This window comes from Elgaria multicarinata, chromosome 5 (genome assembly GCF_023053635.1).
Source record: "Elgaria multicarinata webbii isolate HBS135686 ecotype San Diego chromosome 5, rElgMul1.1.pri, whole genome shotgun sequence".
NCBI classification, from domain to species: domain Eukaryota; kingdom Metazoa; phylum Chordata; class Lepidosauria; order Squamata; family Anguidae; genus Elgaria; species Elgaria multicarinata.
The window spans coordinates 139713505-139731660 of NC_086175.1; the positions used below are offsets into that span (position 1 = coordinate 139713505).

The following is an 18156-nucleotide window of genomic DNA, read 5'->3' on the forward strand; positions in this document are numbered from 1 at the left end:
AAGAATTCTCTCCATTGTACAAAATTGTATGTACATTAATAATCTATATACGGCTGAAGTAAAACCTTCTGTGTCAATTCTATTGTGTTGTATAAAGTTTTAAAATTGCATATTAGGATGTACTTACGTTTGGTTTTGCAATTGGTACATTAGCAATTAAATTTTGTATTTTTTAATTTGGTAATTGAGGTTTCAAGTGTTTTCGGATGAACAAATCTGTCAAGTCATAAATGCCGTGTTCCTCCCACTGCTGGAATAGTTACAATGTATCCACCTTAAAAAAAAAAGAGGGCAAAGTAAAAAGGGAGTGATTGTTGAGATGGGTCTGGCGTGAACACTGACCTCTCTTTACGCACGTGCACTGTGGTGTCACAGTGGGTTAGGGTTAGGGCTTTGATTTCTAGAAGTTTTAAGCATTAGGGCTTTGACATGGAAACACAAGAACAAAGAAAATTGACAGAGAAGACAGGTTTCAAAATGGAGAAGGTAAAATATTTGGGAGTTGTTTTGACAAATATGAACTATGTTATTCCACAATAATTATGTTAAAGTTTGGAATGATGTTAAAAATGACCTGGCAAAATGGGATAAGGTTCGACTGTTGCTTTTGGGAAGAATTGCCACGATAAAAGTGAATGTACTGCCAAGAAGGTTATTTTTATTTCAGACAGTGCCTATTCTAATAGGGATGTACCGTTCAAGCAATGACAGAGAGAGATATCTAGATTCATACAGCAAGGGGAAAAGCCAAGGGTTAAACTTAAAATACTGCTGGATGCCAAAGAAAGAGGAGATCTGAGATTACCGGATCTGAAATTATATTTCTTTGCTTGTTGCTTGGTTTGGATGAAAGAGTGGGTTCTGTTGGAGAATAGACGGCTATTGGAGTTTGAAGGCCATGAATAAAGGTTTGGGTGGCATGGGTACCTGTGGTATGAGGTCAACGTGGATTTCAATAATCACTTTGTCAGGCATTCAATTTTAAGAGTACGGAATAAACATTGAGAATTTGTCAGAACACACCAATGTGGGTATCAGCTCAGGAGGCCGTTCATAGAAGAGAATTATCTAGTGGGCACAAATGGCTAAAGTATAGTGACATATTGGAGATGTCTAAAGGGGAATTAAAACTAAAAGCAAGAGAACAGCTGTTAAAGGAGGGCCAGATAGGTCAGTGGTTTTGTTACCCACAGATTATGGAGCAGTTTAAGAAGGACATAAAAGAACGTGGATTTGAGGATACAAAATCAATGTTTGTGGAAGCACTAAGTACTAATGATGAATGTGTTATCTCCATGGTATATAAGCTATTGTTGAAGCTTCAGACAGCGAATGAACAATAAAGTGGGATCAAAACTTTGGAAAAATATGTGGCGAAAAGGTTTAAAATATACGTTAAGTACTAGACTTAAGGAGAATTTTTATAAGATGATGTATAGATGGTATCTTGCGCAAAAATGTACAGGGGCTGTCTGGGAGACTGTCGGAAATGTGAAGAACAAGAATGAACCTTTTACCAGAAGTGGTCATGTAAAAAGGCAAAATCCTTCTGGACTCTGATGCACTTATAAATGCAATTTTAAAAAAAGATAAATACACAAATGAAACCAGAAGCATTTCTGCTGGGACTTATGGATGATAAATTTTTTTAAAAAAGGAGGACTTTTGTTTCTGTATATGACAACAGCTGCCAGACTACTATACGCGCAATACTGGAAAAATACACAAATATCAACAGAGGAATGGCTGCTCAAGGTTTTGGAGTTGGTGGAGATGGCGAAACTTACGGCGTTAGTAAGAAAAAATCAACAACCTCATTTGTACTGGACTGGAAACCTGATAGAGTATATACAAGAGTTGCAAAAGAATGACGTATCTCTTTGTGGTGTTTATAACTGGTGGGCTGGGTAAAGGGAAGTAATTGACAGCCCATACGTCCGACATGAAGATTGCCTCAAATGGAATACGGCCACATATATTTTGTATATGTGTTTTTATTAGATGTAGTGTATACTATTATTAAGTATGTCATGTTTTGTAATGTTCTCTTTCCTTTGGTTTTCCTCTTTTTCTGTGCTTTGTTCTTTGTAGAAAACGATAAAATAGTTGAAAAAGTAGAAGTTTTTAACGTTAGCTCTCTGACTTCTCAAAGTTTACAGCTTTAGCTCTTTGAACATTTAGTTCTTCTTCGTGGTCTCTATGCATTCACACATATGGGCTTTGCGCCTGCGCAGAGACCAGACCGGAACCTTCTATAGCTGAGTGGAACGTTTTTGGCGGGAACCCCTCCCCCACGCTACCGTGCATGTCCATGGGGTTCCCGCCCTTACCTCAGTTCTTCGTCGTCCGCCATTGTGCACAGACCTGTTTAACCGAATCTCTAGCGTTTTTCTTATTAACTTTTTCACAATTGATCGAGGGCTGAATCGTCCTGATCGCAACAGATAACACCACAGTAGTGGCGTACATCAACAGACAAGGTGGGACAAGGTCTCATCCTCTGAATCGATCGGCACTCAGGATTTGGAACTGGTGCATAAAGAGAAATACTCACCTGACGGCGACCCATGTAGCGGGCAATGAAAACATCATCGCGGACGCCCTCAGCAGGTCTTTCCACGTCGACCACGAATGGGAGCTCGATACCGAAGTAAGAGACGTTCTCTTTCGGTACTGGAGCCTCCCTGCTGTCGATGTCTTCGCTACCGAAGAAAACGCAGCTTGTTCCAGGTTCTGCAGCAGAGCAGGAAGAGGAAAGCACTCGCTAGGAGATGCTTTCACCAGAACCTGGAAAGGAAATCTTCTTTACATCTTTCCTCTGTTTCCACTGTTGACGAAGGTGCTGGCCAAAATCCAGTCGGACAGGTCGGACTGCATCCTTATCACACCGTGGTGGCCTCGACAGACGTGGTTCTCCACGCCCTTCGACTGTCGGACGGGAATTACATCAGACTCCCGCCGATACCGACACTGTTGTCTCGACACCAGGGCAGGGTTCGACACGCAAACCCGTCGACCCTCAAGATGATGGCATGGAGGATATCATCCACTCCTCCTCTCGTATCAAAGATTTATCTGTAGACCATATATTTTTGGCATCACTAAAGCCTTCAACAAGAAAATCTTATGCGGCAAAGTGGCAGAGATTTCAAACTTTTGCCTTGGAAAACGATCAAGCACCTGAATCTTGCCCTTTAGCGTTAATCCTCAAATACCTACTGACACTTTATCAGCAGGGACTCGAACTCACTTCCATCAGAGTTCACTTAGCAGCTATTACGTCTTTCATCGAGGCATGATTGGTTTTACACCTTTTGTGCATCCAACATCGAGGAAATTTTTAAAAGGGCTTAAAAATATGATACCGACAGTAAAGAGTATCATTCCACCATGGAGCCTATCAGTGGTGTTACAGGCATTGACAAAGAAGCCCTTCGAGCCCATGGCCTTATCGGACCTTAGGCTTCTAACATTCAATACTGTCTTTTTAGTAGCCATCACTTTTGCTAGACGTGCAAGTGAGCTTAGAGCTCTCAAGATAGTTGCTCCTTACACTATCTTTCACAAAGATAAGGTTGTGTTACGCACAGACCCTGCCTTCTTGCCTAAGGTAGTGTCAACCTTTCATCTGTCCTAATATATCACTCTACCAGCTTTCTTTCCGAATCCTACATCACCTGTAGAGTCTGCTTTACATACACTTGATGTAAGGAGAACTCTTGCCTTTTACAAGGCTAGGACAGGGAATTTTAGAAAAACAAAGCAATTGTTTATTTGTTATGGGGAGCCTTATAAGGGACTCCCTGTTTCATGCCGGCGTCTGTCACGCTGGATTGTAGAGACAATTGAACTTGCCTACTCTATCTCTAAACTAGAACTGGTGAAACCTGTGACAGCTCATTCTACCAGAGCCGTCACAACATCTGTGGTTTTCGGCAAAGGTGTTCCTTTGACAGAAGTCTGTAGAGCTGCAACGTGGTCCACTCCATCCACGTTTGTTAGGCACTACAGTTTGGGCACCCGTGCGAGGCAGGACTGCTCATTTGAAGGACAGTGCTCTCGGAGATCTTCAGATGATGCACCAACCCACCTCCAAATATATGTCAGCTTGCTACTCGCCCATATGTGTGATGCATAGAGACCACGAAGAAGAAATGCAGGTCGCTTACCTGTAACTGTAGTTCTTCGAGTGGTCATCTATGCATTCACACAACCCACCCACCATCCCCACTTGGTGGTGTGAGACTTATAAATGACACAGTTATATGTGGAATGTACTTGTATTTTATTTACACTCATGTTTATGGGGGCACAATGTCGGACTCCTGTAAACTGAGGTAAGGGCGGGAACCCCATGGACATGCACGGTAGCGTGGGGGAGGGGTTCCCACCAAAAACGTTCCACTCAGCTATAGAAGGTTCCGGTCTGGTCTCTGCGCAGGCGCAAAGCCCATATGTGTGAATGCATAGATGACCACTCGAAGAACTACAGTTACAGGTAAGCAACCTGCATCTATTTGAGTTCTCAAAGTTCTTAGTGTTAGCTCTTTGAACATTTAGCACTTTGACTTCTGGAAGTTTTTAGCGTTAGGTCTTTGAACGTTTAGCACCTTGACTTCAGGATATTTTTAGCCTTAGCACTATGAATTCTTTTAGTTTTTAGCGTTAGGTCTTTGAATGTTTAGCACCTGACTTCAGGATATTTTTAGAGTTAGCACTTTGAATTCTTTTAGTTTTTAGCGTTAGCACTTTGAACATTTAGCACTTTGAATTCTTTTAGATTTAGCATGAGCTCTTTGAACGTTTAGCACTTTGAATTCTTTTAGTTTTTAGCGTTAGCACTTTGAACATTTAGCACTTTGAATTCTTTTAGATTTAGCATGAGCTCTTTGAACGTTTAGCACCTTGACTTCAGGATATTTTTAGCCTTAGCACTTTGAATTCTTTTAGATTTAGCATTAGCTCTTTGAACGTTTAGCACCTTGACTTCAGGTTATTTTTAGCCTTAGCACTTTGAATTCTTTTAGTTTTTAGCGTTAGCTCTTTGAACGTTTAGCACCTTGAATTCAGGATATTTTTAGCCTTAGCACTTTGAATTCTTTTAGTTTTTAGCGTTAGCTCTTTGAACATTTTAGCACCTTGACTTCAGGTTATTTTTAGCCTTAGCACTTTGAATTCTTTTAGGTTAGGGTTAGAGGTTAGGGTTAGGGTTTCTCCCCTGCCAGGAAAGCCATCTCACTGTTACACTGGAGGGTTCTGCACTCATCCTGTGAGAAGCTGGCAGGGTAGGTGAGGCACCAAGGAATACCAATGCCCCCGCACATGTATTCCGGTGGCTGGAAGCCCTCCACACTCCCTGTCCCCCCGTGGCAAGGCCAACCCCTTCCCCTCAAACGCATTTGCAAAACTGGATCCACTGTAGTGCTGAAAACAAACATTCAAGGGTGTTTCTCTCCTTCATCACAATCTGAAAGATTCGGGACAATTCCATCTTCATCCCTCCAAGCACACTTTCACAAGCTAAGGCGTCCAAGGAAATCAGGCTTTTTCTACAATCACATGCATGTGATTTTCTACAATCCATTCACAAGCTCAGTAAAAGGTTTTTAAAATGTTTTGGCCAAAAGTGGACTCACCCAGATGGGTGGTGTTGAGACGGCAATCCTCATCACGATCCGGAACATTAACGCCAGGACAATCCTCAATGATGCAGAATCCTACACTTTGCTGTTTAGTTTTTAACTATACTTGTATCTTAATTTTCAGGCTCTCATTGGGCCACACAAGGTAGCCCAATGTAAACAATAAAGACTAGATCAACCAGCCCAGAAAGAGCTAAACCCCAGAAGCAGGATATCAAAGCCGGGGAAGGAAGAGGACGAAGGGTTGGGCAGCCGCGTGCCAGACCCCGCCCCATCAAGAGCCACCGCAGCCCAGAGGCCTCCTGCCTTAACCAGTCTGCCAGGCGCCTGATGGCAGGGGACCTAGCAGGATGACTGCCACGGTGCATGTACAGGCTCACAGCGGGAGACGGCAGCCTGGGCTGGGCCCTCCAGAGGTTTTGGCCTACAATTCCCATCAGCCCATTGGAGGATGATTGGAGTTATAGGCCGAAATACCTGGAGGACCACAGCTCCCCACCTCCCCCGTTGGATTGCACCAGAGGCACTTTTACTGCGCTCAGGAACTAGACGCATTAAAGAACCAGCCAGCTGGCCTCTTTTCAGTGCTCTGCAGCTTGATGAATCCTAACTGTGCAGCAACGGTAGTGGAACCTACAGTTAATGGATATGACGAGTTTGCCCAATTTTTTGTTGATAAGATTAATGGAATTGGAGCTGGTTTTCCTGCAGGCTTACCGTCTGAGCCGCCGCTGGAGGCATTGAGAATACGGCCTACGTTTGATTGTTTTGGCTTAGTATCCTTGACTGAGCTGGAGAGGATTTTCGGTCAGGTTAGACCGACCACCTGTGGCCTGGATCCATGTCCAACTTGGTTGATCCTCCCCGCTTGGTTGGTGGTGGGTCCACTTTTAAAAGCAGTGGTGAATGCATCCTTGATTGGCTAGTGTGCAGCCACTCCTTAAGACACCAACTCTTGATCCATCGCCGCTGACAAACTACCAACCGGTCTCTAACCTTCCTTTTCTTGGTAAGGTGGTAGAGAAAGTGGTATTGGAGCAGGTTCAAGAGTTTTTTCATGACTCTGATTTTCTAGATGCTCTGCACCTGTACATCTACCCCTACAGCCCTCCCCTGTGGAGTTCCACAGGGTTCCACTCTCTCACCTTTCATGGTCAATGTATATGTGAGGCCGCCGGCAGAGTTAATTAGAGCCCATGGGCTGAGGTACCATATGTATGCTGATGATACCCAGCTTTACATCTCGGTGGGGTCTGACCTCGGCGAGGCAGTTGCTACTCTGTCTTGGTGCCTGGCTGAGATCTGTAACTGGATGTCTATGAGTAAACTAAAGCTTAACCCGGAGAAGACTGAGCTGATGGTGATTGGCCGAGGTCAGCGGCTGGCAGATTTGAGGCAGGAGCTTGTAGATCTGCCTATTTCAGGAATCCGACCAAGGATTGTGACTGAGGACCTGCATGTTATTCTTGACCAATGTGGACCATGGGAACGCTGTGGACATCCTATATCTTGACTTCAGCAAAGCTTTTGACAAAGTACCACATGACATTCTGATTAACAAACTAGCTAAAAGTGGGCTAGATTAAATAACTATTAGGTGGATTCACAGTTGGCTACAGAATCGGACTCAAAGAGTACTTATCAATGGAACCTTCTCAAACTGGGGAGAGGCAACGAGTGGGGTACCGCAGGGCTCAGTCCTGGGCCCAGTGCTCTTCAACATTTTTATTAATGATTTGGATGAGGTGCAGGGAACGCTTATCCAATTTGCAGATGACACAAAATTGGGTGGGATAGCTAATACCTTGGAAGACAGAAACAAACTTCAAAGTGATCTTGATAGGCTGGAGTGCTGGGCTGAAAACAGCAGGATGAAATTTAATAGGGATAAATGCCAAGTTCTACATTTAGGAAATCGAAACCAAATGCACAGTTACAAGATGGGGGATACTTGGCTCAGCAATACTACAAACAAGAAGGATCTTGGAATTGTTGTAGATCACAAGCTGAATATGAGCCAACAGTGCGATATGGCTGCAAGAAAGGCAACTGCTATTTTGGGCTGCATTAATAGAAGTATAGCTTCCAAATCACGTGAGGTACTGGTTCCTCTCTATTCGGCCCTGGTTAGGCCTCATCTAGAGTATTGCGTCCAGTTCTGGGCTCCACAATTCAAGAAGGACGCAGACAAGCTGGAGCGTGTTCAGAGGAGGGCAACCAGGATGATCAGGGGTCTGGAAACAAAGCCCTATGAAGAGAGACTGAAAGAACTGGGCAGGTTTAGCCTGGAGAAGAGAAGATGGAGGGGAGACATGAGAGCACTCTTCAAATACTTAAAAGGTTGTCACACAGAGGAGGGCCAGGATCTCTTCTCGATCCTCCCAGAGTGCAGGACACGGAATAACGGGCTCAAGTTACAGGAAGCCAGATTCCAGCTGGACACCAGGAAAAACTTCCTGACTGTTAGAGCAGTACGACAATGGAACCAGTTACCTAGGGAAGTTGTGGGCTCTCCCAACCTAGAGGCCTTCAAGAGGCAGCTGGACAACCCTCTGTCAGGTGTGCTTTAAGGAGGATTCCTGCATTGAGCAGGGGGTTGGACTCGATGGCCTTGTAGGCCCCTTCCAACTCTGCTACTCTATGATTCTATGACACATCTGTCAATGTGAATGCCATAGGGCATTATGTCGCACATTGCTGTAGGGGATGATGGAACATGGGAAGAGTACAACCACCTTACAAACAAGAAATCATTATCAGACAAAAGCAAAGAAATAATTTGTGATCTCATGATTAACAGCACATGAAAAAGACCAAGGGATTACTGAACCTGAACCATCCTGAAGTTGACATTGCAAGTATCACTTTACTGAAAAGTTTATGTTTTGACAACTAAGTCAATAGTAAAATATGTGAGTTTCTAGAAGACTTATCTTTACTCAGTGTGGAGAATTACAAGAGATTTCTTTATTCAATGTTAACATAAATATTTATTTTCTATACAGTGACTTTACATGATTTTTTTCTCATTCACCACACTGCACCTAAGGGTATGTTGTTTTCACACTACAGGATGCGGCACAAAACTCAGGGTTTGCGGCACAAAAGTGGCACCAGTTTGGAGGTTCTATGACAAAGTTCATTTTTTGGTGTGTTAACTACGAACCCCTGCTTGAAGTATCAATACACAGTTGTTGGTAGCGGCATAAAACTCAGGGTTTGCAGCACAAAACGGCACAAAGCTAGCACAAAACTCTGGCATATGTTTGGAAAAGTTTCTAGGTTGGGGGGTTCCAAGTTAACAGAGCCCAAAACATGTGATGTGTTGGACTTCCCGTCCTAACAGCTAACATAGTTAACATTGGGTTTTAAGTACCAAGTTCCCTGATTTATTGCTGATTGGACTACTCGGTGGACAGGCACACAGGGCATAACTTTTCTTCTAATAAGCAGCTCCTGCATTCTACAACTACCACCTATTTATAGTTTTTTATATGCTCACGCCCTGGAACAGATGATGATGATGATCATCATCATCATCATCACCTCTTTCTGGCTCATGGCGGTTTTTCTCTAGATGGACACGAAGGCCATTGCCAACTCATGCTGTCTTTTACAGATTCAGGTATTTCCTGACAATTGTGCATGTTTTCAGTATGACTGATTTCTGGATCTTGGTGTGGATGTATTTTGGTAGGCCCAGTTTCTGAAAGTTTTCTGTATATTTTTTTCATGTGATGCGAGTGACTGATGTGAGTAATGGAATAACTGCGCCCTTGTATTAATTGTATTTATTACATTTATATACCGCCCCATAGCTGAAGCTCTCTTGGTGGTTTACAAAAAACAAAACAGTGAACGTTTAAAACAAATATAATTTAAAAGCAGAAAATGCATAAAAACAGTCAATATCCATTGAAAACAACCATTTTAGGGTCAGTTACAAAACTCTGCATATGCTGTCCAATGAATTATAGAGATGACTTATACCGATGAGGCCTCTGCAGCTGGCTCAGATCAAGCACCACAGATTACAAAGGTGTTCTATTTCTCAGGCTTTTTCTACAATTACAGGGGCCCATTCATGAAAGGCTCCATTCACAAATCCAGTATAAGGGTTAACTAATCTTTTGGCCAAAAGTGGACTCACACGGATGGGTGCAGGCGGGTGGGTGGTGTTGAAACCACGTGCTTCATCCAGATCTCAAACGACAACGGGACAGTCCTCAGCAACATATAGGGGTGTGGGCCAGTCGTGTCCTTTCAGAAAGTTCTCCCTCAAACAACAATAAAAATAATAACAACAACAATAATAGAAAGGACGTTATTGAACGGTACATAACAGCACGATCAGCAAGAGCAGCGTTTCGTCCTTAACGTACAAACAGGCGTCGCTTGTCTGCTCCCCTCCACCCTCCCCGCCGGAGCTGGCCTCTTACCGGCGGGCGGGCGGGCGACCTCCTCTCCATCCCACGGCGAGGGCTCGCGGCTGGCAAGGGGCAGGAGCACAGGCCCGAGGGGGGCGGCTCCCTCCCTGAAGGCGCCCAACCACCCTTCACCCGGCTGCCCTCGTTGCCTCCGCGGCGGGTCTTTAAAGCTAGCGGCGCTGGCGGAAGCCAGGCAGAGAACCACAGGCCGCCCCCCCCCTCAGGCCTCCAAAGGGTCCAAACGGTCCCTCCTGGCAGGAAGACCTTCCAGCTGCATTGGGAGGAGGGGTGGAACCCGACCCCCTCTCCCGCAGGGCAGAGCTCCTCTTTCACGCAGCCCGGCCTCCGGGGAGGGAAGAGGCTGCGCCGCAGTGCTCAGGAGGAGCCTCTCCCTCCCTCTGCCCCCTGCGCTCTGGCCACAGTCCTCGCGGGTGGGGGGTGGGGGCAGCCCCGTGGGCGGCGCTGCGTGGCGCTGCATCCCCGGCGGGCAGGCAGGCAGCGACGGAGAAGGGGCGGCGGGCGGCAGGGGGGCGGCGCGGCTCTCTCGGCTCATCCAGGACCAGCGGGGCAGCAAGCGAGGTCTTCGAGGTCGCGCAAGTCCGAGGAAACCACGGAGCGCAACAACGATCCCAGCGGCAGCGGCATCCTCCTCGAGCGCCGAAACCAGACGCAGGCAGGACCGAACCCGGTCCGGCGCAAGCCCAGTGGAAGGGAAGGAAAAGGCGGAGCGTCGCCTGACTGCGGCCATGTTGGGTGTGAGAGGGAAGGCGGAACTTCCGGGCAGGAAGGGAAGAAAAAGGCGGAGCGTCCACTGAAGGCGGCCATGTTGGGTGTGAGGGCGAAGGCGGTACTTCCGGGCAGGAAGGGAAGGAAAAGGCGGAGCGTCGCCCGACCGCGGCCATGTTGGGTGTGAGGGCGAAGGCGGTACTTCCGGGCAGGAAGGGAAGGAAAAGGCGGAGCGTCGCCCGACCGCGGCCATGTTGGGTGTGAGGGCGAAGGCGGTACTTCCGGGCAGGAAGGGAAGGAAAAGGCGGAGCGTCGCCCGACCGCGGCCATGTTGGGTGTGAGGGCGAAGGCGGTACTTCCGGGCAGGAAGGGAAGGAAAAGGCGGAGCGTCGCCCGACCGCGGCCATGTTGGGTGTGAGGAGGGAAGACGGTACTTCCGGGCAGGAAGGGAAGGAAAAGGCGGAGCGTCGCCCGACCGCGGCCATGTTGGGTGTGAGGATGGACCCCACAGGCCCCTACGAAAGCCCCTTGGCACTTCTTATTTCCTGGGCTGAGGCAGCAGGACGCCCTGTGTTCTTTCAGGGCAGGGGAGGCGACAGCCCCCGGCCTCCCCCGACAGGCTGGCCCATGTGAAGCCCCCTCCCCGCCCCCGGCCCCCCCCCTTCAGGCAGGCAAAGGAAGCTGGACGTGGTAGAAACCGCTGAGGCCGCGCGGAGGAGCAGCGCCTGACCTCTCCGGCCTGGCTCGGCAGTGTGGGAGCTGCTGCTGCTGCTGCTGCTGCCGCCGCCACCTCCTCCTCCTCCTCCTCCTCCTCCTCCCTCTGCGCTCTCGCAGGGCGCGCGCGCGTGGGGGTTGCAAGGGGTAGCCAGGGACTTCTGGATGTAAACAGTGGCTGCTGGGCCCCTTCCAACCCAAGGGACAAATGTCCTTTCGGAGAAGGCTAGCCATGGCTACTAGCCCTGCTGGCTATGTGCTACCAGTTGCTGGGGAACATGGGTGGGAAGGTGCTGTTGCACCCTGTCCTGTTTTGTTGGTCCCTGGCTGACAGCTGGGCGGCCGCTGTGTGAACAGTGTTCTGTATGAAAATGCACTTGAACTACTTTTTTAAAGAGTCGTTTGGCGGGGGGGGGGGGAGAGGAAGAGCAGGAAGAAGACGCACACACACACATGGGTAGGAAGACCCACACGGCAGAGCTCTGCACCAGAGGGACCAGTTCCAAATCCATGAGAACAACTTCCTGGCCTTTGAAGTTGCACGCAGCGCATGTGGCACGCAGCGCAGGGCATGGACCAGGCGATCCAGGGCAAGACCGACTATGGCCTCATGGCCTTTGCTGACAAGGTGTGTCGAGGGGCAAATCATGATGGATGAAGGAGGGACGGGAGCTGCGGGGCAGGAGGTGGGTTTGACCTCTGCGGTAAGAGGTGGGTTGGTGAATGGCTGCTCCCCATGCCGGCACCATTCACACGGCTCCCCTGTAATCCTCAGCAGCGTTTCGCCTGGGCTGACAAACGAGGCAGCTGGGGATTAAGTGGCTGCAAGACAAGAATTATGGAAAAATACACCATTAGCTAGGCAAAAAGTGGATCCCGATGTTAAGGGATAAGCTGTGATCCATGCAGCTTTAATATTTAAGCCAGCCTTCCCCAAATTGGTGCTCTTCCAAGATTTTGGACCACAATCCCCAGCTTTCCATTGGCCCTGCAGGCTGGAACTGATGGGTGCTGAACTCCAAAACATCTGGAGGGCACCAGGTTGGGGCAGGCTGATCTAAACCCACGATTATAGACAAATATACCGGTTTCTAGACCACAGCTTCCTATTCCTTGATACTCAAAATTTTCAGCGTAGAATGAACCAAAAGAGAAATGCCACTTCAAACAAGTAGAAATTCAGATTACAATCTTCTCTTACTCATTTATTACTTGCTTAAGGCAAAAAAGAGTCTAGAAGAGACTGGCAAAAAAACCCTCGTTGCTGTCTAGGAAAAACACAAGCAAAGTTGAGTACCATCCCAACGTACAAGAGAAGCGCAATAGCGCCAGCAAGCCTCCGTGGCTTTCAAAAAGAACACTGATACTGCAATCGCTGAATCAGCCCACTATGACCAGGTTGGCATGATCGCAAGCTGCAGCTCATGCCTCATCATCCGTGTGGGCAGGGCTTGTTTTGTCATCTGAATCCAGGTGGCAAGGTTGTTAGAGAGGGACATGAAATTCCAGAGACCCAACAACCCATGGGTTATTGTTGTTTTTATGTTTCTGATGATTTTTGAATTTTGTATGCTTCTTTAATGTTTGCTGTTTTAAACCTTTGTAAACCGCCCAGAGAGCTTCAGCTATGGGGCGGCATATAAATGTAACAAATTATTGGAGGATTTTTTCCCCATCCAACAAGCCAAGACCGCCTGGGCTCCGACCACACGACAAGTGCAGGATGGGGGATTAGGCAACCGGTACCCAGCATGAGCCGCTGCATAAACAAAGCACCCACCATGGCATGAAGTGATGGTGATCGTGCGAACTGGCCCAATGGCTTGGATCCTAAAGATCAGTTATGGAAGTTAACAGTCCTTTGCTCTCTCCCACCCCCCCCCGCAGCCATCTGTGCCCCTAACAAAAAGCTCTCCCCAAAATTGTTGGATATGGTACAGGGGGACGTCACACAAGTATCAGTGATAGGGCTAAGTCCCCTCTGCTTCAGGCAGCCTCCCACATTTTTTTCAGGAGCCCCCACCCTCCAGAAAGGCTTTTCAGGAGTACAGGTGGGTGCAGAATAAAACCAGTGTATTTTGCCAAGCACTCACCTGGCCCAGCCAAGCAGGGCTTGGAGAACCTGCAGGGCGAGCGCCTTGCACGGTCTGCAATCGCAAGTGGCATCTGCCAGGTGCTTGTCAGGGCAGTGGGCTGATGATGGCTGTACCCTGAAACCAAGGGTCAGGTTCAAGGCCTTTCTGATTTCTTCTGATTTGATGTAATGACATGGGGCCCCAGCGAGGCCCATGCCTGTGTTGGTGGTGGGTAGAACTTGATGATCCGTGATGTTTGGGACCAAAAACAGGCAACGCCAGGGTTAGGGGTTAAGATATATTTTGGGGGGGGGGGGAAGATAATTTTTTTAATTTAAAATATACTACCAAATCATATTACAAAAATTATACAGAAACACGTACAAAGCATATACATTTCACATGCAATAATTTCTACAAAATTATGCATAAAGCATTTGTTTAACTTTTACGTTATGTATACAAACTACAATGTGTTAAACTGAAAACCAACCTTTATTAACTTTAATTTCCTTTTATTGGCTATTTTCACTTTTATTGAATCATGCGATCCCTGGTGTTGTCCTTTTTTTCCAGGGCCAGAATTTTTGCCACTGTGCACTACTCATTCTTTCTCGTTCTACCATGGCTAAAGTATCTATTTTATTTATAATAAATCCTACTGTGTGTTGTATATTTTGTTCTGACTTTTTTGTTCTTTGTACAGATAAGGCGAGGATAACCATAAGTTTAATTAATCTTATTGTCGTCCATGGTACATTCCTCCATTCTACCCCTTTCTTTTTTGAGCTGAGTTTTATAGGGCCCTTGATTGCATTTGGAGGGGGGAGGCCAGACACCATAGTCTCCCAATGTTGGTCCTTTAGGGAAGGCGATTGTAGCACCACCGATAATTGTTCCCATGTTCTCCTAGCTGACGGACATTGTTTTACAAAATGCTCTACTGTTTCTTTACAGGGACGGTCAGCAAAAGTGACTCGTTTCCTGCATTCAAGCCTTGGACAAAGTTGTTCAATTTCTTTAAACCACGGGTTAGCTGCGTTTACGTTTAAAACCTGATGATACGCTCTCCATCTGCTTTCCCACAAATGGTACGGCACCCTTTTATCAATAAAAGTCAGGAGAGGGTATTGTGCCTTTTTTAGATAAAGCGACGAAGACTGTTTTTGTTGTTTTTTCCCTTCTTCTTGCTTATAGAGGTTAGAGGTAGAGTTAGGTTGAATATTTTTTTAGGTTGAATTTTTTTATTAAATTAAAATCTTTCTACATATAATTTTACAACTACATTCAAGATACCATCACAAACATGATACTCTCTCTTGACTTTTGGTTTTACTCATACACTTGCTCAGTCCCTAAAGTTACCACTAATATATCATTCAAGTTATATTCACTAATGACATTTCTGTATAACCTTAAGTAATTGGTGCGTCGGCATTGGATAAACAAGGCCAAAGTTTCCTCCATTGAACTGGGGAAATCCTTCCTTTCTCTTCTCTACTAATGTTTTTAATTTTTGTCTGAACAAAAGTTACAGCACTTACTTCATTCACCAAATACTTTTCCTTAATCTCCCTTTGTCTTTGGTAAACTAATGCCGTAATTATAAACAGGTGAATCAACCTTATTGTAGTCCACGGTACTGTAAAAAAGGATCGCAGCACCTTTTTATCCTCTCCCCATCTTCTTTTCCGAGGTACTTGTTTCCTGGGTCCATTCAAAGGAGGCGTGGGCTCATTGCCTGATGTGATCGTTTCCCAATCTTGAGAAGCAAGATCTGGCCAGTCCAGGGCTGTGGATATCGCTTTCCATGTCACAAGTGATGCAGGGCAGTCTTTGACAAAGTGTTGCACTGTCCCTTTTACAATAGCTGTTCTTTGACATTGTAGCCTTGGGCAGGTTTGTGCCGACTCAGCCAGCCACGGTCTCGTCCCTTGTAGATTATACACTTGATGGTATAATCTCCAACTCAAATCCCATAATTTAAACGGTACCCTCTTATCTTTAAAATAGTCAAAAGGATACATCGGTTACACATAATTATAGCTAATTATACATTACAATTACAGATGTCCATACAGGCAATAATCCCTAAGCATATCCAGTTTAAGTTGAACCAGTCTTCTGGCCAAAAGTAGACTGACATAGATGGGTGTGGACGGGTGGCGTAGAAATGACATTCTGTATCATGTGGAAACGCAGCCCTGGGTTTCATCACCTTATGGGTTAACCAGGGCCAGGAGAAGGATGGGGGGCGTGCCACCCCGTGGACTCTTGGACTATTGGAATATGTTGGTCTAATATTTACAACCTTATTTTAGTTATTGCCAGACTGGGCTTCTGGCCAATAACCTTATAACAGAGTTTTGCAGCGGTTTCCAGCAAATCAGCACAGACACAGATTAAGACTGAGACTTTCAGTAGGTTTAAAGAAACCTTTACTGGCATATAAAAATATAATTTAGTTATGGCAATCACAAATACAAATACTTACATACGGTCAGTCAATACAGCTCTGATACATGGAATGAGTGAGTGATACATGTACATGGGAATACAATCCTTTTTATAGGCTAACTGTACAGTGATGCAACTGCTTGCAATCCCTTAATTGAAACAATCAAGTCACCAATTATTCAATCATGACATCAATGTCCAGGTGCAACATTGACCTTTAAGTTTTCTGCTGAGTCTTCTGATTCCTCCAGCTCCTCAGCAATTAGTAAATCCATGGAAACATATCCAGAACCCTGATCCAGGATTCCAACAGGAACCTCTGATGCTGTCCTTCTGGGCAGGCTGCCTTGAAGTTGCGTATTGCAACGGTTCCACTCCCGCCTAGAATGCCTCTTAGACAAAGCGGGCATAGGGGAGAATGGATCTCTCCTAGGGCAGCATTTCACCCCATGCTTTTCGACAGCTACATGAAACCGCCGGGAGAGGTTCTCCAGGGGAGCGGGCTGAGGCAGCACCCAGGACACCTCACTTCGCTGCTCCTTCTCAGCTCAGAGAGCTGAGGCCGTGGAAGCTCTGAACCTGCGCCTGGGCAGGAGAGTAGGCTGGATGAGGGCCCATGAACCGAGAGTCAATCCAGACGTGACGTAAGAGCTATTTGTGGGCGGTTCATCGATCCGGTTAAGTGACAGTCACCTTGTTCTGGAAGGGTTTTTTCAGGCCTTCTAAAGAGTGAGGTAAGCCGTGCGGAGATGATGGCGGATCCGTCCTCGCCTGCAGAGGCACAGGCTCCCTCCGGGGCTCAGAGCAGCACCTGTTCAAGGAATCCTTTTTACTTCTGATTAGTAGTTGTTTTAATTATTATTGGACTCTTAGTGATTTTCTCTCCTGTTGCTTTTAGTTTACTGAATTTATTTCCATTGTCTTGGCCTGTTTTATTCTGTATTAGCTGTATTCTCTTTTAATTTCTTATTCTTTTAAATATTTTGTACACCAACTTTGGGCTTGGGGGGAGTTAAAGTGCAGTAAATAAAAAGAAAAAAATAGAACTAAATTAAAATAAGCTACAACTAAAATACAAAGGGAAATAAAAAAAACTGTGACCCCTGCTGAAACCCACATGATGAAAAGCCGCTCTGAGCCACTGAGGGAGCCTGTGCCTCTACAGACAACGGTGGAACCGTGACCATCCCCACCACAGACGTCACCCTTTAGGAAGTGTGTAACTCCCCCCTTTCCAGAACAGGGTGAATATCACTAAGCCGGAACGATGACCCACCTGCAAACAGTACGTCTGTTCTGTCTGGATTGAATCTGAGTTTCTTGGCCCTCATCCAGTCCATTCTCCTGCCCCTGAGCTGGTTCAGAGCTTCCACTGCCTCAACCCTATGAGCTGAGAAGGAGAAGCACTGGTGAGGCCTGAGGCCGCGGCCCCGGTTAACGTCTCCTGGCAGTTTGATGTAGATGTTGGGAAGAATGGGGGTCAAAAAGATCCTTGAGACCCCCTGTAGCAAGACTGGCGTAGGACAGAGCCATCATCTCCTAACACCGCCACCTTCAGTATTCTAGGCAAGAGCAGAAGCCTCGCAACACACGACTTCCCACCCCCACTCAAGACAGCCGTCCCAGATGGAGAGCATAAGAGGACCAAGAGAGTCCACGGGTTGCAGGTCCCCTATACTTCTGCCGGCAAAGAGACGGGGACAGCAGCAGGGTTGCACGCCCCTCCCCGTTCCTCTCTTGGCACAGGTCGACCCAAGAGTGACCGCCCCTTCTCTAAAACAGGAACAGATGACTCATGACTGTGACCCCCTTGGAGCTGCCTCCCATAAAGCTTCAAAGATTAAGCTATTTCTAATTCTCAGTTGTTCTCTGCAGTTATAGATTTTATTCATTTATTTATTATGTTTTTATACTGCGCAATAGCCGAAGTTCTCAGGGCAGTTCAGATGTGCATGCAGGCAATAATCCATTCGCATGTGCAGTTCAAGGTGAACCAATCTTCTGGCCAAAAGTAGACTCACACGGATGGGTGCGGACGGGTGGTGTTGAAATGACGTTCCTTGTCATGATGCAGAACACGAAGGCCAGGACCGTCCTCAGCAACACGTAGGGGTG

The 18156-nt window shown here is 46.6% G+C and overlaps 1 long non-coding RNA gene across 1 annotated transcript; it reads right to left on the bottom strand.

Annotated features, from left to right (window-relative positions):
• Nucleotides 1-9418: 9418 nt before the first annotated feature.
• Nucleotides 9419-10807, bottom strand: LOC134399802 (uncharacterized). The gene is made up of 2 exons (XR_010025514.1): nt 10082-10807; nt 9419-9919 (listed from the first exon to the last, which is right to left on the bottom strand). It is a non-coding gene; the product is annotated as an uncharacterized LOC134399802 (long non-coding RNA).
• Between the last annotated feature and the right edge of the window lie 7349 nt (nt 10808-18156).